Here is a 23,684-nt window from a genome sequence, read left to right on the forward strand (position 1 = left end):
TTTGCTTTTGAAACTAGATTTCAAGTTTCTTTAACTTAGAAAATCCTTTGACTTTTTTCTTTCTGCTAATGCTGATCAGATTATCTTAATTGACATGACACAACCATTTATACCACAAATACACATCATCAAGTCTAACAATAAGACATGTTGCTTCATTTGTATCTAGGTAAAAAAAATTACTCCTAGTTTTTTCACCTTTTCCTATCAAATTTCCATCAATATCATAAATCTTGGCAATTTTGTTCCAAATTCCACTTTGCAACCTACATTGCCTAATTGAGATACACTCAACAAGTTGTAGTTTAATCCTTCAACATAGTATGCATTTTCACATGATATTTTCTCTGTAAGTTTGATAATACTTTTTCCTTTGATTTGACATGGGGCATCATTACCAAATCTAATGATATTTCCATCATATTGAGTAAAGGTAATGAACTTACTTTTATCTTCTGTCATGTGATGTGAGCATCCATTGTCTATGATCCACTTGTCATTCTTGTTCACACAGGTAACCAATGATGTTGCTTAATCTTAATCTTTATCTAATTCATCCTTCATGGCTACATAGACTACTTCATCATCATTTTCATCAGAATCTTCTTCAATAATGTAGCATCTCTTTCCTTTCTCCTTGTAATCTTTGCTATCATCTTCGCTTTTGTTCTTGAACTTGCTTCCTTCTTTAAAGTTTTTCGTCTATGGGCATCTTGTAGCTATATGACCTACTTCATTACAATTGAAACATATGATAGGAAGCTTACCTTTAAAGTTTCCATTACCTCTATGGAATCTCCTAGCTAGTAGTGCTTCTAACTATTCCACATCTTCCTCATATGTGCTACTATCACTGGATGCATGTTTTCCTTTTCTTCTTCTTTTGCTTGATGTGTCCTTCTCAATATCTTTTATTTTCATTTTGGCCTTGAAATTAGATTCAAGGTTCTCAAGTCTATAATTGTCGAAATTGGATAGCTCAAATAAAGGCAGTCTTCCACCTATTCCTTTAAAAGTTAGTGTGTTTCCTTGTACACACCTCAGTTCTTGAATGGCTGAAACTTTTATAGCATAAATAGGGAGAAAAGTTCTCAAGTATTTGCTAATGGATGTTTCTTCTTCTAGTTGACCACCTAGACTTCTTATTGCACTCACCACTTCTTTTATTCTTCCAGCCTACTGAGAAGCATTTTCACCTTCCTCCATCTTCATGTCATCAAACTTTCCTCTTAGGCTTTCTCTCTTTGCTCTTTGGACATTTTTATCTCCTCCATAGATTTTTGATAGGATTTTTCACATCTTAAATGTAGTGTCACAGTCTTTGACATCATCATATTCGGCATAGCTAAGTGTAGAGGCAATCTCCAACATTGCTTGATTGTGCTCCTTCTTTTTGTTCAAATCATTTGCAATAAGAGGTCTTGTTGGAGTTACATGTTCTCTTCCAATTGAATTTTGTGCATAGTCACTTATTGATCCAAAGTTTAATTTCATCAAACTCTTCCATGCAACAAAGTAGTCTTTGTTAAGCTTGGGAACTTCTCTCTTGGACATCTTGATCTTCTTGCTTCTGGTACCTTGAAACTAAATCAGCAGAAGGCTCTAATACCAATTGTTAGAATTTTTTTAGAATAACTAAGAGGGGGGGGGTGGGGGGGGGGAGGGGGGTGTGAATCAATTATTCAAGGTCTAGATGTTCCTTTCAAACTTTTCACTAAGTGTGATAAAACCATTCAATCATTTATTCGTTCAAACTTTAACTTGTCTAATTATCAAGTTACTGTAAATCAACATGCGAGTATAACACACATGAAATCAACACATGACATAGTGATTTACGTGAAAACTCAATTTGGGAAAAACCACCAGTAACATGCTACTCAATTCTCACCCTTTTGAAGTGATGCCCTGTGAAAGGCCTACCCTATTAAAGGCTTACAACACACATTGTTAAATGTGACCTCGTTAGAAGATTTAACAACCTTGTTAGAAGTGGGCTTAGCAAAAGGACTTTAGAACATTCACTTGGAATGCCACCCTGTTAAAGGATTTACAAATGGCTATTAGGCCAACGTAAGTCCATAAGATTTTTTAGATCTAATACAATTGCTAGAGAGTATTAGAAAAATTAGACTTGATTACAACATACAACTTATCTTGTAGATTTCAGATCACTTCTTAGCTCATACCCTTGCTTGGCCTTGTATCTCAACAACTCTTAATTGCTTACCTTATCTTTCATGCTTTTTCTTCTTGAGTCTCCATACTCAATGTACCAGTGCAATCATCTCTTCATGACCACTCTTAGAAGTAGAGCCTTTATGCTCTTCCTTCTCCTAGATGTCTCCTTCTTGACACCCTTTCAATCACTTCAAAGATTTTGACACTTGTATAGCAACAGTATTAGTAGCTCCTTACCTCTTGGTCTATGACATCTTAAATAGAAGTCTTGGAGTTCCTTTATCCTCTCAATTCATCTTTTCCTCAATTTTAATTTGCATGGATTAGGTAGGATTCATTGCATCTAACCCATATTTTGTTTCCTTTAGAAACTTCTTGAATAATCATTTAGAATTCACCCAAAAATGGTTTGTAAACATAGGATTTTGTGCCAACAACTCATCATCTTTATCCTCCAACTTCTTCACAAAATTCAATGTAACCACTAAGTCAGCTTGGATTTGGCAAATCTTTGTTATTTAAAATAATGCAGCAACTCGACACTATTGAAATATTGGTGCTTGACACATACTATGTTACTTGGCATCAACTATGTTTTTCCTAATGCTCGGCACTTGAAGATTACTCAGCACATACTAATTTTTTTTTTGATGCTCAACACTTGATCTTTACTTAGTACTTGGAGATCACTTGGCACACACTAGAAATCTCTATTACTTGGCTTCTACTAAGAATTTTCTCAGCTTCAACTAACTTGCTTGACACCCACTAATGATCTTAGTTAAAGTTTTGCAGTCAACCTTGTTACAACTTCTTTGGTCTTCGACAACAATGCGCTTTTTGATCAGATTTCCAATAGGTGCATATGTTTTCTCATAATCAATTTCTTCTTGCTAAGAGTAGCCTTTGCATACAAGTCTTGCTTTATTCCTTATTACTTCTCCTTGTTCATTCATTTTATTTCTAAATACCCATTTTTTGCCAATCACATTTTTGTCCTTAGGTCTAGGAACTAATTCCCATGTGTCATTTTTAATTATCTACTAGAGTTGTTCCTCCATTTCTCTTATCCAATGGTCATCTTTGATTGCTTCATCTGCATTTCTTAGTTCTACTTGAGATATTAGATGTAATTCTTCATTAGTTCTACTTCTTGTCATCACTTCTTTTTCTTTACTTCCTATTATTTGATCAATAGGATGATGTCTTATCATGTTCCTATTTGGAGTAGGAGTTGCTACTTCAATTCTTATTTCAAGCATTATGCTCTATTCTTCTCTTACATCTTCAATTTGCACATTATTCTACAATTCATTGTTAGTCTTAAGAAATAATTCATTACTTCTATTAGTCATTCCAGAGTAATCATCTCCATCAAAGTCATAATGCATTATCCTTTCCTTGGTGCCAAAGTTTTCATCAATTTTAACATTTGCACTCTCTACTATAGTTTTAGTTCTATAGTTGAAACTTCTATAAGCTTTACTTTTTAATGAATAGTCAAGAAACATATCTTCATCATTCCTTGGATCAAACTTACCGATATCATCATCTCTTTTGATGTAACATTTGTTTCCAAATATCTTGAAATACTTGACTGATGGTGAGTGACCAAACCATAACTCATAAGGTGTTTTGTCCATACACTTCCTAATCTACACTCTATTTAATGTGTATACTACTGTATTGCCTACTTCCTCTAGAACATATTTGGTACATCATTCTCAAATAACATAGCCCTTGCCACTTCAGCAATTGATTTGTTTCTTCTTTCAACAATCCCATTCTGCTCAGGTGTATGGGGTGAAGATACTTGTCTCTTGATACCATGCTCTTCATAATAGATATTGAATTCTCTAGAGGTGAATTCTCCTCCTCAATCTAACCTTAAGCTCTTGATTTTGACTCTAGATTCATTCTGAACTTTATCATTAAATATCTTGAATTTCTAAAATACTTATAATTTTTCTTTAAGAAAATCTACCCACATCATTCTAGTGAAATCATTAACAAAAATCATAAAGTACCTTTCTCCATATTATCCTCTTGTTCTCTCAGGCCCACACATAACTGTATAAATTAGTTCCAACTTTTGTGTAGTACAAAACTGCTTGCTAGGAAATGAGACTCTCTTCTACTTAGCCAAAATACATTCCTTACAAATAGTATCAGCGGGCTTAGTGATCTTAGGTAAATCTCTTATAGAAAGTGTATTACTGGCCTTCACAATGTTATCAAAGTTAATGTGACAAATTCTTCTATGCCATAGCCAACTATTATCAATCTTAGCTACCAAACATGTTATTTTAGTGGATTTAAATAAAATACATTGCTTCTAGTTCTTGTGCCAATACCAAGAATTTTTCCTTCTTTGTTTTTGATAATGCATGTGTTATTACCAAATTGTAATTGGTAACCTTTGTCCATAAGCTATCCAATGCTCAATAGGTTATGCTTTAGTCCATCAACAAAGTAAATATCATCAATGTATGTTTTACCATCAAGTGTGATAGATCCAATTCCTATAATATGATAGGCTGCATTATTCCATACTCTGACAATTCCTTCATCATGGCCTTGAATTTGACAAATTTTCTCATGTCACCAGTCATGTGATGTGAACAATCACCATTAATGAACCAATCTTTCTTCTTTAACTTGTGAGATCAATGCACTTTCATCTCTAATTTCTCTATCAAGATCATCCTCCTTTATAGCTATGAATCCTAATTCATCTTTACTCATGTTTTAATCAGGTTCCTCTTCTTCTTCTTCTTCTTCTTCATTAGCATATAAACAATTTCTAGGTCTTCTAGACTTGAACTTCCCTTATACTTTCTCTTTTAGGACACTTTTATGCATAATGAACATATTCATTACATGTACAACATTTGAAGATGTTCTTATCATCTTTTTCTCTTTCCACAAGAAGAGCTTCTCCCTCTTAGATCTTTTCTTCAATGCACTTGCTATTGTTGGTAATGTCTCCCTGCAGTTTTGTGCTCCTTGCTAAACCAGGCTTGATGTTTAGTGCACTAAATGCTATCTCAACTTTTTCCAATTTTTGTAGGCTATTTGAGATTAAATTATGTAGCTTTCAATCTACCAAGTAATGTGTCTTTGGTGAAATTAGTAGTGTAGGGCATCATCAGCTGAATCATTTGTCCTACTATCTTGAAAGGTGGTGTTAGATTTTTCAAAATCTTCCATATTACTTTATCATTAGATTTATTTTCATCAAGAGATGTGATTCCTACAACAATCTCAGATATTCTCCCAACATAGCTTCTCACATATTCATCTTCCATCATTTTAGCATTTGGGAAAGCGCAAAACAAATTCTACAATCTAACCCTTTTTGCATGTGTATCACCCTCATATTAGCCTCTAAATTTTTCCACATTTCACGAGATGTTTTGAGTAGTTTTACCTGACTATACTCACTTTCAAGTAATGCTGATAGTATTTATTCTCTTGCCCTTATGCTGCATATAAATATTTCTCTCTATTCCTCGGTACAAGTTTCAAGATTGTCTTATTCTACAATATTTTTAGATGTCTTGGTTACTAGCCAATATCCTATACCCATGAACAAGAGATGAGCCTTCATCTTATCCTTCCAACTATCATAGTTTGTGCCATCAAATCTAGGACTTTCCTTTCTAAACAGATTCTCCATAGATCTCCCAAAGTTGTTAAACTTCCCTTCAAGGACCTGAAGCTCTGATACTAATTGTTAGAAGTAGTAGGAGGGGGGTTGAATCAATTATATATTAATATTAAGAAATTCTTAAGTATTAAAAAAGGTAAAAAAAAATCATAAAGAAAATGCATGTACATAATAACACCAGATATGTTGACTAGCAAAACCTTTGATCAAAGGAAAACTCCGGTGGGAATGATGCCCACAAAATAATATACTAATTTGAATATTCTTTTTAAGAGGATGGACCCTTTTAGGAGTTTGTTACAACACTTAGTACAAAGAGTCCCTTTTAGGAGACTTTGAATCCCTATTAAGAGATCCCAACCTTGTTAGGAGTTGTAGAAGGCAACTAAACCCATTCTCCAAACAACTTTAGGATCATATCAACAAACCCACTATCTAATGATCTTGGTACTATTCCTTTTAGAATAATAGATGTGAAATAATCTTTAGCCTATTTCTCTATCTAGTACATTATATTTCTTCACCTTTAGATCATGAAATTAGATCTGGAGCTCTGAACCCATCAACAATAACCCTTGAGGTCACACATTAGCATATTACTCTACTCCTCTACTTCACAATTTACAAGTCTTGTGCTTCTTAATTTCAATAATGATATCTAAAACTTGAAAAAACATCTTTCCTTTATACCATACTCAATATTAATTCCTTGAGTCATCTCCATTGTTTGTTGTAAGTTAATAAAATACATATTTAATTAATATTTTCAGCTCACAGTTATACACAATCTTTCACACATGTGACCTCTACAACTGTGCACTCATTGATGTCATAAATGGTCAATGTACTACATCTAGTTAACTAAACAACCCTTCATTCCAAATACAATGTGCTATATTGATCATATAATAGAAACTATTTTTCCAATGCTCTGTTTCCTACAGTTCTCTATAAATCATTAATAACTTCCATATGTTGTTGATTCAAGTTTTGTGTACTTTCCCACATGTCTCATACATGTTGTAGTATATGCTGGTAACTATGCATGAGAAAATACATAATGTATTTTCCTTAATACAAAAATCACAGTCTGCTACTCTACCAATTTTTACTAACTTATTATTATATTATCATCAATGACAAACACAACTATACATCAAATCAATGTTTTGAAATACTCTCCCATAGCATCAACATACATGCTAATAAGGATTTACCCTAGACTGATACAATTGTTAGAGTGTAATAGTAGAGCTTTGATCTAATACAACTTGTTGGTCTGACTTTTTTTTGATAGAAGTCTTTTGTCCAATTATAGAAAAGTCAGATTTTTCATTCTAGTGGATAGTAGGGTTTTTAGATAATTCACCCTTTTTCTAGCCTTTAAAAAACTTTTGTGATAACCCTACGTTTCTTTCTATTCATAAATTGTTAGGTGTGAAATATTTGAATTTTCAAATAGGGCAAATATTCTGTTGTCTTTTATCTTTCGTGCCCTCGAGATACCTTTCCTCTCATATTCCCTAACTGTCTAATCTAAGTAGATCCACCATTGTCGTTACCTCGCTATGCAAACATGGGCACTTTTTATGTATGGCGAGGTAGTGAGTGCTGAAAAGTTTATAAAACGGGATCGCAAAATGAAGATACGGTGGTTAGAGCTTTGTTTTCTACCTAATTTATTAGTCAAGTACACATTGCAATTACCATCAAAATAGGAAAGGGGACCCAGCAAAAGCAATTTGAAGTCAGCATCGAAATGATGATTTTTTTGATGTTTCACTACCTCTTTATCAAAAAAATTTGATATCTCACCGTTAGTGAAGTAGCGAGGGCCCGTGAAATTGAAGAGTCGGTAACATTGAAATTCATTGATACCATGACTAATCTAGGTGGCATGATAAGTAATAAATGCCTTTGTTAGAAGCAGTTAATAGCAGTAATAGTAATCTGATGGACCCTTGCATTTCATGGTGCCAAAATTTATTAAAGTTGCCAAAGCTCGCTACCTCACTATCGAAAAAATTTGACATCTTGCCGTTAGAAAAGTAGCGAGGCCCTGCGAAATCAAGAGTCGATGGGACCTTTAGTAATGTGGGATGATGACTAGGACTAAAGTAAGATCTTAAAAGGTGCCAACTGTGCAAAATTCCATACTTCATCAATGCCCTTCTGATCAAATGTGCAAGAGATCTTGAGCATTAGATTAGAACAGAATCAACAGTCCTTGCTATCTCGTGTTGAAAAGTTGCATGTTATTTAAGCTATGCAACATAGCGAGTATAAGTCAAAAAACCGCATGTAGTTTCCCCACCTTTGATTAGGTCTCTGATCAACAGCCATCATCTTCTTGCTATGAAGAGTTGCTAGGGAGATATGTATAGCGACATAGCAAATAAGGGCCCACCGTCATCTTTTTGAGCAAGCTTAGTAACATATCATCTGCCAAATTTAGATAAGATCAATGGTCGCTGCTTTTCTATGGCAAGGTGCTCATTCTTTATGCGTAATGAAGTAATGACCTGCTGACACGTGTCCTCAATTGCCAGTGGGTCTGAACATAAGTGCCATCAAGGAAAGAGTTATGTACATGGTAAATTTTCATTGGATAAATTCACCAACATGTCAAGTGCAATGCCTAGATGTTTTCTCCGTATCACATGATCGTAGGATTTTTGAAGATCGACGACACAGCTTTAAACATATAATGTGGTGCCACTCTCTACATTTATTAGACATGAAAGCACCATTCATGAGAAAAAAAAAGTATAATACAGAAAGATTTCATCAATTTCATCTTACATGAGCAAAGATTCTGAGCCATTCCTGTGCAGAAGTAATTACTGAAGGAAAGCATGCTAAGTCTGGCAGAATTTGTGAAATTGTCTGTTCGCAGAAAGTCTAGAAGAATACAGAGGAAAACAAAGATAGAATTCAAGTAAGTAGTATTACCATAATCTCTGTAGGCTTTTTAGTTCTGTAAAAAATAATCCAAGATGCCTTCGAAGAAGGGATTTTTAGGTCAAATAAACTATTTGGATAGAAATGTGCATGATGACTTGCTTGAGTTGCTCACAGAGTCTACTGTAGAGACAGTGCAAGTTAAAAGGTTAACCTCATTGAACCCTAGGCTAAGGATAACTGATGGATTGTATGATAAGGGTAAGTGGGTCCAGGATGCTCAAACTTCTCAAACTAGTTTGAGTTTGTTCAAGAAATGGTTTGTAGAAAGGAAATTATATGCCCCACATGCCAATATATAGAATTTTGATCTGGGAAAGCTAGTTGTTCCCAGTGTGTTTATGGATTATGACCTTCTTGAGGCCATGGCAAAAAATTATGATCAAGCCACTAGGGTAGTGAGAAGAGTAGATGGTGAAGTTTTAATTACCATCAATCTAGAAGAGATTAGGGAAGTTTTCAGTTTGGGACCTCTCACTAGGTATCATGTGCCCATTGATTTGATAGAATTAGAAAAAGAATATATGTCAAAAAGGGATGTAGTTAGACAAGGTGCAGTGAAAGCCCACATAGGTAGAATTGGAAACCTACCAGCAATAACATCATCTTCTAAAGAACCTTTCAAGAAATCATGCTTTAATGCCAGGGCAGTAGAGATATACAAGACCCTGTGCAGAGTCTTCGGAGAGGGTGAAGAAGATTTTATTCCTGTGAGCTTCATGTATATAATCACCCAAATCTCCTCTTTTGGTGTAGAAATAATTTTTGATTTTGCATCTTACCTAGCTAATGAGATTCACAGTGGATTGGTGGGGATTGCAAAGGGCAAGGTGGAGAAGGTTTGGGGTTAGTACTCCCTATTGATGCATATGTTTCTATTTAAAGGGGTTACATATTTTGGTAAAGAAATGGTTTTAAATAGGGAACAAGAGGGGGAAGCACTACCAGTTCAATTATGGAGTGCATACATGATTGGGGAATTAGAAAATGCTAGTTTTCTTAGATTTGATAGGCACTTTGCTTCTAAACTAAGGTGCCTCATATTGAGTGACAATCCCAGAATTCTTAAGGCACTAAAGCACCTTGTTAGGCCTATGGATAGACCCCATAGTCTAAAAGTTTCACATAATTGGGGGGATATCATCCCATATCTGGTCTCAACTATCATAAGAGTTTATGGATTCAAAGGGACACCCCATGTACTACCCTATCAGGTGCCTTTAAAGGTAGGAGTAGCTAAATTTTTATGGCAGTTGGGAGGAGTGGAGGAGACCTTTTTGTACAAAAGGGGAACATGATCAATTTTTCCTACTTGGACTATAGCTCACCAGTTTGTAATAACTAGAGAGGGGAGGATCTTCCTCTACAAATTTTTGGATCAGTATAAGATGGCAGTATCTCACTCTCATTTTTGTGGTGCAGAAGATTTCTTTAATTCTGCTCTTAGACATAGGATCGAGCTTTGTCCAAGTCAACATGAATTTTGTTTCCCTGAAGATGTAATAAGGAATGAATATTCTCTCCAGGAGCAAGAAAAAAAGAAAGATAAATGGAGAGTCTATTCAAAAGTTTTGGAGTTTATTAATTGTTTTGACAAGGATTACAGTCCTCTTAGTAATGCTGCAACTAATGCAGATAGAATAAATAAGCTCATGAGTACATTCTTTGAAATAATGGAGGTAATGAATGAGAAGAAACAACATTTTATTGATTCTTTTTTAGACAAAGCCAAGGAAGTAATGAGTAAATTGGGTTTCACCCCTAACATAGGGGCAGGTCCACTGGTTGTGCGAAAGAGGACAGGATATACTGTCATTCGAGATCAGATGCCCACTGTAAACAAAGGAAAATAGATAATTGAATCTACTAGTACTATTTTTGAAGAAAGACCCCTTGAACCCTCTCTCAAAAGAAGAAAAATAATTAGGGAAGAGGAATCACATGATGAAGGTTTCTCACCTTCCCAAACTCCAATGAGAATTGAGGAGGAGGAGCTCACCAATGAGAAAATTGAACAAATGGGATCACAAGGAGGAGTTTTTGTTACTTAGGAAAAAATTGATGAAGGGAACCCCCAAGAGCTTCTTGTGTCAAGTTTTGAATTAACTATAGCAGATTTCAGGGGAAGGGAATTAGACCCTATTTTAGAACAAGCAAGTCAGCAATTTTTGTCTGATAATAGTTTTGTAAAATCTAGGGCTTTCCATCAATTCATGTGGAGGGCAAACATGCACATTTTTGAGAAAAGATGTAGGAATATGAAAATAGAGCATCTAGAAATGGATGAAGCCTCTATTCAGAATCAAATAAAGGAACAAATGATACAAGAGTTCCAAAATATAACCCCTGAAGAGGGTAGATAGATGGTGAAAGATGCAAATATTTTATTATTGCCCAATTGGGATATTGCTGATGCCTTAATTTTTAATTCTATGTCAAATAATTTAGGATTACAAGATCCAGATAAAGAGGAATTCTTGGGAACAACATTTAGTAATGACCAAGCTACTCTTGTTATGTGGTCATTAAGAAGAGGATCCAGGACTACTCCATCATAGCCTGATGATTTAGGACTAACAGGGAGTATCATTGTGAGGAGAGTTGCTGATACTTCACATGTATAGGCAGCCCACATGAATGTGGACTATTCTAAATTTTCCTTGGCCACTGCAGAAAAGGAAGAAAAGGAAATGATTGACCTGCAAAGCAAGTATGAAACAGTGGTGGATGCCTACAATAAAGAAGTAAAAAAGAGAATTGAGCTTGAGAACAACCTATTGGGAAAAACCACTAGGCCAAAAATAACATACCCTTGCCCCCCATTTGAACCTTTTAAATCTAGCCCTCTCATAGAAATACTAGATACACCCCAAAGGCCACAATACTACACTGCTGAGGATTTTGAAGAAGAAAAAGGCAAACTATGGGCTTTACATGTAGAATTGGAATCCAGATATGAAGATAAATTGAGAAAAGCTCTCACATATTTGGGGGACAAGATTGAATGGCCACTAATTTATGATTAGTTGGCTAGGGTGATTAGTATCTATGAGGATTTGAAATCTAATGATGAGGCTCTAATGCCTATTTTGAATAAATGGGTGACAAGGGAGAAAGAAATAAGACTTTTGTGTTTCTCTATCATACATAATTCTTTTGATCAAATTGAAAAGACATTTGATATTGTTTCTAATCTCACTGATTTTAATAATAAAAGGGTTCATTTACAAAAAGTAATAGTAGGCTACTTTGAAAAGTACAAAAGCCAAAAATTCAATTTGTTTCCTCATGCCTTAGATAAAAAGAATAATTTGAAAAGCAAAGATGAATAGGCAAAGGAACTTGATGATTTATTCTATTTAAGAATGAATCAAGTCATTAATGAATCAGGGCATGCATGGTGGGCCACCACAACAAAAGCAATGGTGAAGGTCCAAATATTCTTTGATTCTTTAAAGCAAGAATTTGTTACCATTAATAAGGATATTGAATATGTGCTAAAAAGACAGAGGGATATTTTATAGTTCAATTGGCCAGACGATACATAATTTGACAAATGGATGGCAGATATGGCTTTCGTTGAGTAGTTTGATGAAGATGAATATGATAGTGATGAAATGCAAGGTGAGGAGATCCAAATCACTAACCCTATCACTACTTAGACCCAACCGGAAGAAGAAGACAATGATAATCTGTTACCTTCAGTTATAGACCCGAGACCACAGGATGCTGATACAACTAAAGAAAGGGAAAAGGTAGAAGTTATTTTCCCCATACAGGATAAAGATGGTGAAAGCCCATAGGTGGATGTTGACGTGCCATCATCAGAAAAAACTTCATCATTGGTTAATTTGGCTGCTGCATACAAGCAAGGATTAGAATAGCAACCAACTTAGCAACACAGGAGCATGTAACAAGAGGGCCCACAAAAGGAATGTCTGATGTAAAAATTTTGCTATTACTCACATTTTTGTCATCTTGTTACAAGTATGTGTAAGTGTCTTTTAAAGGACACGTATCATTTGTCTTTAGCCTAAAGCTTGTTGCATCTCACACTATTTAAGTGAGATCCCAAGGCTAAAGAAGGGTCTGAATTCTATTTTTCTAAGTACTATGCTTAGTCTATTTTTGGTCCAAATTTTGAGAGAAATTTTATAATGTATCTTTTCTATCAATTCTCTGAGAATACATGAATATAGAATGAGTTGTGTTTCTTTTTGAAGTTCATTCTGAGTCTATTGTAAAGGATATACCATTTTCAAAGAAAATGAATACAAATTGTGAACTATCCCCATATCAGTTCTTTCTGAATCTTGTCTCCTTTCAATTACTTGGTTGTCTTGATATTGTATAAGTAAAGGATTGTGCAATTGAATGCAATCTAGTTAGGTTGTATATCTATTTATCACTTCTGTTAATTCAATGGATTAAATAAAAGCTTTGCTGAATGTGATAAGGTTTCTTTAGTAGTGGGAAGGGTTTTGAATGATGAATTCTGATAAGAATTGCTGATAGAATTTGTTGTAAGGAAACAAACTAGATTTGAGAACTTGCTATAGACTCTGAACCCCAATGGATTAGGCACTGATCAAGTTGATACAGCTGAAAGTGAAATATATCATAAATGATTATCAAAATGCAGCATCAAATCAAATTTTACTTTTATTTCCTATAGATCTTCAAAGCTGGCTAGCACTTGTCTACATGGAGAGTTTTAAATTCAGTTAGCCACCATTGTTAAGAACATCTGCAGATCTATAGAAGATTTCTTGGCCATATCTATTTTATGGGATGTGTTTATCAAGTTAGTAAGAATTATGTATATGTTTGAGGATCTTGAAATGAGAATCAGAATGAAACTAAGAATAATCCTCATGCAGTTGTTCCAGTTTTGAATCATCCTTGGGTACACCCACCTTAGTTTTGCAGAGCCAAAAGAGTAGAAGACCATCTGTGGTTTTGTTGAAGTTGGGTCCAAATACTTTGCATATGCAATTGTTAATAAGAATTGGCTAGTCTTTAGATTGTGTATGTACTGTCATTCTGGTATTAAGCATTTTGTCACTTAGTAGTTTTGGTACATTTTAAAACACCAACACAACTTACAACTTCTCTTGTAGATTACAGATCCTTGTTTAGTCCTCAATTCTTCTTGGCCTGCATACTTTGCAGTTCTGAAAGCTTGTTCACCCTTCAAGCATTCATCTCCTTAATCCTTTTTGTTAACATGCCATTGCACGAACTTTTCTTAGTTCACTTGATGAAGCAAAACCCTTGACTCCTTGTCTCCTTTATGTTCTCAAACATGATAACTTTGCTTCATGACCATATATTCCTATAAATAGGAAATTAAGATTTTTTTTGCTCATTTTCCATCATCAAAATTTAGGGTTTGAATGGATTAGGGAGGATACAATGTATCTATCCCATATCTCAAATCTCTTTTAGAATCTTCTTCTAGAATCCATTTTCCTAAAAATGGTTTACCTCAAATTCTGTGCCACTAGCTCATCAACCTTATCTTACTCTTGGTTCACAAAATTCAAGAAAGAAAAACTTGTTGGCTCAAATTTAGTGAATATTTGATCTTTTAAATAATGTAGCAGCTTAGCATTATCAACCTTCTGATACTCAACACATACTACATTGCTTGGAATGTACTATGAAATTACTAAGCACCTACTAAAGTTTACTGATGCTTAACATCAATTAAACTTTACTCAGCATCAATTTTTTTGCTTGGCATATGCTAGAATGAACTTTTACTCAACTCCAACTAATTTCTTTCTTGGCTTGCACTGACTTTTCTTAGCACCTTCTATTTACTTGGTCAATCTTGGCAGACAAACTTTGTGTAACTTGTTCTTCTAAACTTTCTAAGTGTAACCATCCTTTGTAACCTTAAGTAGATTATCAATGCATCATGTCATCACTATCTTAATTGATACTTGTACTTCATTACATAATCACAACTCAACCTTTCCTCTAGGTGCTATTGTTACCTCTTATTGATCAAATCATCTTCATTAATCAACTAAGTGATATTACTTGAATATTATAAGTAGTTGTCTTACCAACAAACAACAAGTTTGATACCAATGACAAAACAATGATTGAAACAAATAGTCTACTTTAAAAATCTCCCTCTTTCAATGATCTCTCTCAAAAATGATCTTTTCATTCAAATCTCAATAGGTGCTGAGGGAGAAGAAGCTAGTGAAGCACCTACAGCTACTGAACAAAAGAAAAGCTAAAGTGCATATAGTAAACAAACTAAAGAAGGTTGCAAAACTTGCTGAGCCTAAATACCTACAATTAGTGCTAGCACAAGGGTTACTACACAAAATGCTAAGGAAGTAGGTAAGCCAAATGAGAAAAGAGCTAGTCAAGCTAGTACGGGTGAAGAATCTTAGAAGAGACCAAGGAGAAGATACATTTTAGAAATCATGCTAATTTATCTAGATACTGTCACATTGAGTTTGACAATCTTGGGAAGATTGAAAAGAATCAAGTTTAAAAGGCAGTGTATGCCATGATGGCAATATTTAAAAAGGTTCCTCTTGAACTTTCCAACTCCATACCCAAGAGTTTTTATGAGAGAGTTGAGAATATGTTGTACTATTGTCTGAATACTAAAAAATAAATAAGAGAAACAACACTTGTCTAGGTAATGCTAGAACTAAGGGTGAAATGGAAAAGGCTATTAAGAAAAATATTAGAAAATTTGCACCAAAATACATGGCATTTAGTATATTGTAGAATAAAATTGAGGATTTTGTATAGAAGACTAATTTGATGTGGAAATCACTAAATGATTTGACAACATCCTAGGAAATATTGCAAGCACCTATTGAGGTAGGTGAATAAAAAGAAGGAGAAAGAGAAGATGCCACTAAACATGATATAGTTGAGGGAAGTAAAAATATGAACATAGAAATATAGGCACTAGTTGAGGATGAGCAACCAATAGAATAGAGTCTACCAAATACACTAGTGCCGAGTTTTAATCCTTCACATGAGGTCAACAAAGAAGATGCAATTATAAAGATAAAGGATGTTTTTGATATTTTCCCTAAAACATCAATCCCCTCATAGAGAATGACTTGAAAATGATACTTGTGGAATCCACTACCCAGGCCAAACTTTGTGAGAATCTTGCATTGGTGAGTATTGATGAGATTGAGAAGGAAAATAAGATATCTATAGGGAAGGACATACAAAATAAGTTTCACCTATAGCCCCTCCTCAATTTTCTATGATACAAGCTACATTACCCCTTGTGGTATACCAAATAAAGGAGAAAACTACTCCTACCATTAGTACAATGGCACAAAGTACTCTAGTCTTAGACACTATCAAGGAAAGTGTACATGATAAAGGTGACATAGATGGAGAGCACATAAATGAGTCAAAAAAGAATGAAGAAACTCAAATTCAAATAGGTTGGGTAGATATTCCTACACCTATAACACATAATCAAGGTGTTATTGATAATATAGAGGAAGATAAGGACACACCTAAATAGTCAAGTTTGATAACAAAGTCAGAGGATAAAATAGCAATACACACATTTGTAACATTACCAAAATCTTCCACTCCTCCTAGTCAAGATCTTAAAGGCCAAGCATAGAAGCCACACCATTAAAATCCTTAAGGAAAAATCCAAGTATATCCAAGGGAGCTAAAGCTACATCATGTGTTGATGAAAACATGGATGAAGTAATTAAATTGACAAAATTTAGTAATGTAACTATTACTATTGAGAAGATGGGTATACTCTAGGAAGCTCTAGCAAAGAAGAAACATCTATAATTTTTCAAACATGAACATAGGCATAAGCAAGATTTGATTGATATAAAAGACATTTTTATTGATGCATTCAGTCTCCCTACTCTAGAGCAAAATAAGCCAATAATTAAACATTTAACTAGCTTACTGGAGAAGCTGAAGGACACAGACCTAGATTCTAATGTTAAATTACTTGAATGATTTGAGAGAAAGTTCCAACATAACATTAATGAAAGGATATCAAGCACTATTGTACTAACATAGGTTGAATTAGCAACCAAAATAGAAAGTGTGAAGAAGACACTAGAGAATATTTTCTCTTTGTATACCTATAGATGCTCAAAAATAGTTTGCATCTATGATTTCATCAAAGCAAAGCTCCATTTGACATATAGCACACCTCTTTGAAAGAAAAAGTATTCACCACATTCTAACTAGTCCTCATCTCATCTCTTAGGTTTTTTTTCATTCATATCTTCATTCACCACCATGATCATGTGTTCTAATACACGAAATCATCTTCATCTTGCATTCCTACATTCCTACATCATCCAACACTATCTATTAACCTTTTAGGGCTTTCCACATAGTCTAGCCTCAGTCTGATCCTTTTTTGACCAATTTTCACCAAATGTGACAATTTTTGACTGATTTCACTCATGTTCTAACCTCTTTCTACCATTTTGGGCAGTTAGACAAAGTTTCATGTCATTTTGAGTCCAGTCGTGTTGTTTTTTTCCCTCAAAGCCTTCTAGGGCATAATCTGCACTTTCAGAGCACACTTGGGCTTATAAAGTGGGCACCAGGAATAATTGGGTGCATTTTGGGTGCACTTGGGGTATTAGGATGCCCTTAACTACTCTTAGATCCCCTGTGCTACACTCTAGAAGCCATAATTTTTGCGTTTCAACTCCAATTTTTGAACCATTAGTTGCATTGGATTTGTATCTTCATTTTGAACAAATTGAACTATCATTTTCCTTATTTTTTCACTATATTGAGTGGTAATCCTTCAAAATACTCTCAGGCCCCTAAATTGACATCACGTTTCATACTAATTCATCTCATTTTCTCATTCCACTAACTCTAATCTTTTAGCAAACCTAATTGTATATTAATAGTGTCTATCATCATCATATACTATTTCACATCAATTGCACAACATTTTGGAACCATTTCAACATCATTTTGAAACAATTTAAAATCAACTTGCAATCATTTCATATAAACTCAAAACCATTTCAAATTAACTCAAAATCACTCAAAAGAAATCCTAATCAACTTGGAACATGTCAAACATCCCAAATCTATCATCATTTGTCCAATCCTAGGCATTTTTGCAGCTTTTAGTGCCTTGGAAACCTATCAATCTATCAATCCTATTAATCTAACCTTAGTGTTATCATGGCTCTCAGTGCTAGGTCAAACTATCATTCTTGTCATTTGATCATGGACATTGTCAAATCCCTTAGTGTTAGATAATGACATCATCAAACCATTTTAATAATATTGACAATGTCTTCCAATATTATTATGATCAACCATATCAATCAATCTCGATCCTATAGCATTTACGATATCAGTTAAATGTTACATACCTTTAATCCATGTCATGTGTCCTTGGCATGTTAATCAATCAATCAATTTGACCATGGCTTTGGTCTACTTGTCATTATCCTATTTAATCTATATCATCATCACATTTTCATCAAAGGATACTATCACTTATTTAATCAAACTGGCCAATAATTTTACTAATTTTCTCTATAGGATTAAATAACCCATAATTTGGTCCTATGTCATTTTACTAATTATTCTTCCTAATTGTCATCCTCAATTAATTAATTTTATTAATTAATTGATTTATCATTCACAAAACCATAGAAATTCCCAATTTTCTAAGTCATATTTTCCTCCATTAATTCCATTTTCACTAATTTCTATTTTGTGGAATAAAGGATTTTTCTATACCATTAAGGTTGTGAAAGGTTTGGGTTATTTTGAGGAAGATGTGGATCCCTCTCACAGAATCACAATAAAAGCTTATGATTATGGTGAATGCTTCTCCAAAGGTGTCATCATATCACCCATAAGAATTGGTCCAGCTACTAAAGATACATTATTCCATGTCCTAGATATAGAAATGAATTGTAATATGATACTAGGATGCCCTTGGTTTCATGCTATGAAAGTAGTACCCTGTACATATCATCAATGTTTAAAATTTTCCTATAACAACATGGTGGTTACCATCCTTGGTGACCCAGATCCTTTCCAATTTTGTGCTAATCTAAGAGATGCTACTATATACCAAGTCCCAACAAACAATGAAGCACAACCCATAGATTCCTCTAAGTATGTGGATGTTGATATACTCCTTAGTAAGGCCAAGGAAAAGATGAAGATTGAAGACAATGGGTGTGGAGAGTACTTTATGTCTCAAGTATCCCACATTAGGGAGTCACCAGTTTCTCTCCAATCTTATGGTAAATTACAACTATTGAAAGTACAGTATTTTGAGATCAGTACAAAAAATAAAACTTCTATCATTGAGAATACTTCCATTTGTATGGAGAAAGCACAAGTAGAACAAAAACCCACTTTGGTAACTCCTAACAAGTATGGAATTGGGTTTACTATCATGAAAAAACAAGGGTATGATGAACAGAGTGGTCTGGGATCTCAGAAACAAGGAATCATTGAATATATCACTACAAAAGGACAACCACCTAGTTTGGGGCTTGGCTTTAAACCATTACAAATAGGTCCTCGTAGTACTACAATACCTACATGTACGACTATGGATATTTTGAATGATGAAAAGGCATCTGAGGATATCCCACCTAAAACCAACAATCTTCTAGCTTCTAAGCATGGCCCCAATGATACAACAAAATCTAATGCCCATATCCATACCTTCAACCAAAGCCCATTTAGCACTGATGATGACATCCCCTCATGTTATCCTAAACTATTGGATTGGGACAAACATGGACCACCAATTTTTGATCAATTTGACAATGATGACACTCTCACAATAGACTTTGAAATCTATGAAGGCATTATGATTGACAGTCATAAAGAAGCAATTTCTCCTAAAGAAAACACATTGACATATTTTGGGGAGCCGACTCCACCTTCCAGTTACAAAGATAAAAGAAAAGGGAAAAATAATGAGCATAGGTCTCTTGGTGAAAATTGAAAGGTGCCATTAGACTATGAAAAATCAAAAGCTAAGTAGCACTCAATGATACAAAATGAAAAAGTTGATGCCATAAATATCAGTGTTCCAATCTTCAACATGCCACTAAGTCTTTTTGAGCTCTCTTGATCAACCTTTATGTGGGAAATTTTTTATCTCAATCCTCCCAATCCTTCCTTATATCTAGATGCTTATCCCCAAATCCTACTACCTAACTTGTCCAATAACCAAAATACAACCTCTAACTAGCAAGCCTTTGAGTACATCATCATTAGTGACATCCCATACGAAGAATCCTTTGACCCAGTTATTCTTAAATTCCTTGATTCATGAGAGATAGACACTATCTTACATATGGTACATGATGGTATATCTCGAGGCTTTTCTAGTGGTTTGATTTTAACTACAGACTCAGAACAAATCTTGAATAGGTATGGTTAGTCATGGATCAAGAGATTATCAAATAGCAGCACCAACAAAAGGTTTCTTGTAAGAATTTGTTAGCAATTTTCTTGATTCTATCTAAATTTCTAAAAAAATATCAAAAATAGAAAAAAGTCTTGAAAAAATATCAAAAAATAGCAAAAAGTCATGAAAAAAGTGAAAAAAGTCATGAAAAAATGGATGCGTTGATGAAAACTTGACAAATAGGCATCTTGGCACAAAAATTTGAGTCAAGAGAAAAATTCCATCCAAAATTGTAAACCTAGCAAATAGGCACTTTGGGAAAGTACCATGTTGAAAACCTAGCTAACCTAGCAAACAAGCACCATGTGTAATCAGTTGTTGCTCCTTGATCTATTGGGATCCCATCTAGTTTTCTCCCCTTTTGTCATTCCCTAATCATATCCATCATATTGCAAGGCATCCTTTGCTCCTTGACCATGGCTCATGAACTAGTTAATGTCCATTGTTATCTTACCTAAAGTATCACCAGTTTGTACATACTCTATCATTGGCCTTTGTACATAGTTTGCATCTTGTCTAGGGGCATATTACCTACACAATGCATGAGTTTGAACTTGAATTGGGGGCATATCCCTAAGCATTTTTTATCCATTGGACTTATCACATAACAAATTGGAGCGAACATTTGCATATGCTTATATGATCGTGAAAAAATCCTAACAATTCAAATGCGATCCTAAAAAATCCTAAAAACTCAAATACGATCTTGAAAAAATCCTAAATGTTTGAATGTGATCTTGAAAAAATTCTAAAAACCATAAAATGTCCTAAAAAAAAGCACTAAAAATCATATAATGTCCTAAAAAAAGTAGAAAAAATGATATAATGTCCTGAAAAAAATCACTAAAAACCAAAAAATGTCCTAAAATAAATGCTAAAAATCATAAACTATCCTAAAGAAGCTAGTCACACCAAAAACATCAAATATCCTCAAAAACCATAAAAATCACAAAACCCATAAAAAAATGTGTAATAAACCTTGAACATAATCACCCCTTTTGCATAAACACTTGCACTTTGCTAACTGAAACTCAAAGCACTGCACTTCAATGATAGTCACACCTATCTAATCAATGTGAACCAATAATCAATCCAACTTGGCACTATGAACTTATCAACTAAATCAACAAACCAAACTATCACATGAACAACTTTTCAAACAATATCTATAGATTTAAAACACTAAAAGGAAAGTAATAATGGACAAGAATAGCTATTGGCTCATGTTTTTTAGTGAGTGATTTATTTTTTCTTTATTTTTTTCAATCATGTTCTTATGCTACTCCATGATATAAATTAATTTATGAGAGTAGCTAGGATGGTTCATGGTCATCTTTTATTTTTTGTCTATTAAAATGAACCTTTGAGATTTTGGGGCATGTATATATGCCTTAGGAAGGACAAGGTCATTTTCTATCTACATCGTGCTTGTTTACACAAAAGGCTTTCATTTGCACTTTGGTCCTTTATGCCATGATGCATTGCATCCCATTTACCGTATCAAAATAAAGCTCCATTTGACAAGGTCCTCATCTCATCTCTTAGGTCTTATTTCATTCATATCTTCATTCACCACCATGATCATGTGTTTTGATACACAAAATCATCTTCATCTTGCATTCCTACATTCCTGCATCATCCTACAATGTCTGTCAACCTTCTAGGGCTTTCCACCTAGTCTAGCCTTAGTTTGACCCTTTTTTGACCAAGTTTGACCAAATGTGACCATGTTTGATTGATTTCACTCATATTTTGACCTCTTTCCACCATTTTGGGCACTCACACAAAGTTTCATGTCATTCTGAGTCTAGTCAGGTTGTTTTTGGCCCCCAAAGACTTCTAGGGTGTAGTCTGCACTTTTAGAGTACACTTGGGCTTCCCAAGTGCACCATGGGCACACTTGGTACTATCATAGCATAGTTGGGCTTACCAAGTGTGCACTGGGCACACTTTGGTGCACTTGGGGCAGTAGGATGCCCAAAACTTCTCCTAGAGCCCCTATGTTGCACTCCAGAGGAAATAACTTTTGCATTTCAACTTTGATTTTTGAAATGTCAGTTGCGTTGCATTTGTATCTTCATTGTGGAGAAATTGAGCTATCATTTTCATTATTTTTTCACTTTCTTGAGTGTTAACCCTTCAAAATACTCTCAAGCCCCTAAATTGACATCACATTTCATACTAATTCATCCTATTTTCTCATTCCACTAACTTTGATCTTTTGACCAAATTGATTGTATCTTAATAGTGTCTATCATGATCATATACTCTTTCACATCAATTGCACAACATTTTGGAACCATTTCAACATCATTTTGAAACCATTTCAAATCAACTCGCAATCATTTCATATCAACTCAAAACCATTTCAAATTAACTCAAAATTAGTCCTAATCGGCCTGGAACATGTCAAACATTGAAAATATATCATCATTTGTCCAATCCTAGGCATTTTTGCAGCTTTTGGTGCCTTGGAATCCTATCAATCTATCAATCCTATCAATCTGACCTTAGTATTGTCATGGCTCTCAGTGCTAGGTCAAACTATCATTCTTGTCATTTGATCATGGACATTGTCGAATCGCTTAGTGTTAGATTATTACATCATCTAACCATTTTAATAATATTGAAAATGTCCATCAATATTATTATGATCAACCATATCAATCAATCTCCATCCTGTATCATTTACAATATCAGTTAAATGTTACATATCTTTAATTCATGTAATGTGTCCTTGGTATGTTCAATTTTACCATGGCTTTCATCTACCTGTCATCATTCTATTCAATCTATATCATCATCACATTTCATCAAAGGATACTATCACTTATTTAATCAAATTGGCCAATCATTTTACTAATTTTCCCTATAGGATTAAATAACCCATAATTTGATCCTATGTTATTTTACTAATTATTCTTCTTAATTTTCATCCTCAATTAATTTATTTTATTAATTAATTAATTTATCATTCAAAAAACCATGAAAATTCTCAATTTCCTAAGTCATATTTTCCTCCATTAATTCCATTTTCACTAATTTATATTTTGTGGAATAAAGGATTTTTAATTCAAATATTTTGCACAATATTGTCATCATTATGACACATGGGTGTGACACCTCATGGATTCTCCTTTGACACTTGGCTAAGATATATCATAATTTGATATTCTTATTCCCTTATGCATGTCTTTATTTGGCTTCCTTTGTCATAGATTCTTGACTTTAAGTGGGTTGAGGTGTCATATGATGCGTCATACATTCTCTTCCCTCTTTAGCCAAGTTTGACTTCCTAGCATTGTAGAATCCTACACTTGGCATGCTGTGTCATATGTGTCATAGATTCTCAAAGGAATCTCATGCCAAATAGCATATCTAAGTGTGACAAATCCAATGCTCTCACCTTGTGTG

This window comes from Cupressus sempervirens, chromosome 6 (assembly GCF_028749045.1).
Source record: "Cupressus sempervirens isolate cs-2001-9-10 chromosome 6, ASM2874904v1, whole genome shotgun sequence".
Classification (NCBI taxonomy): domain Eukaryota; kingdom Viridiplantae; phylum Streptophyta; class Pinopsida; order Cupressales; family Cupressaceae; genus Cupressus; species Cupressus sempervirens.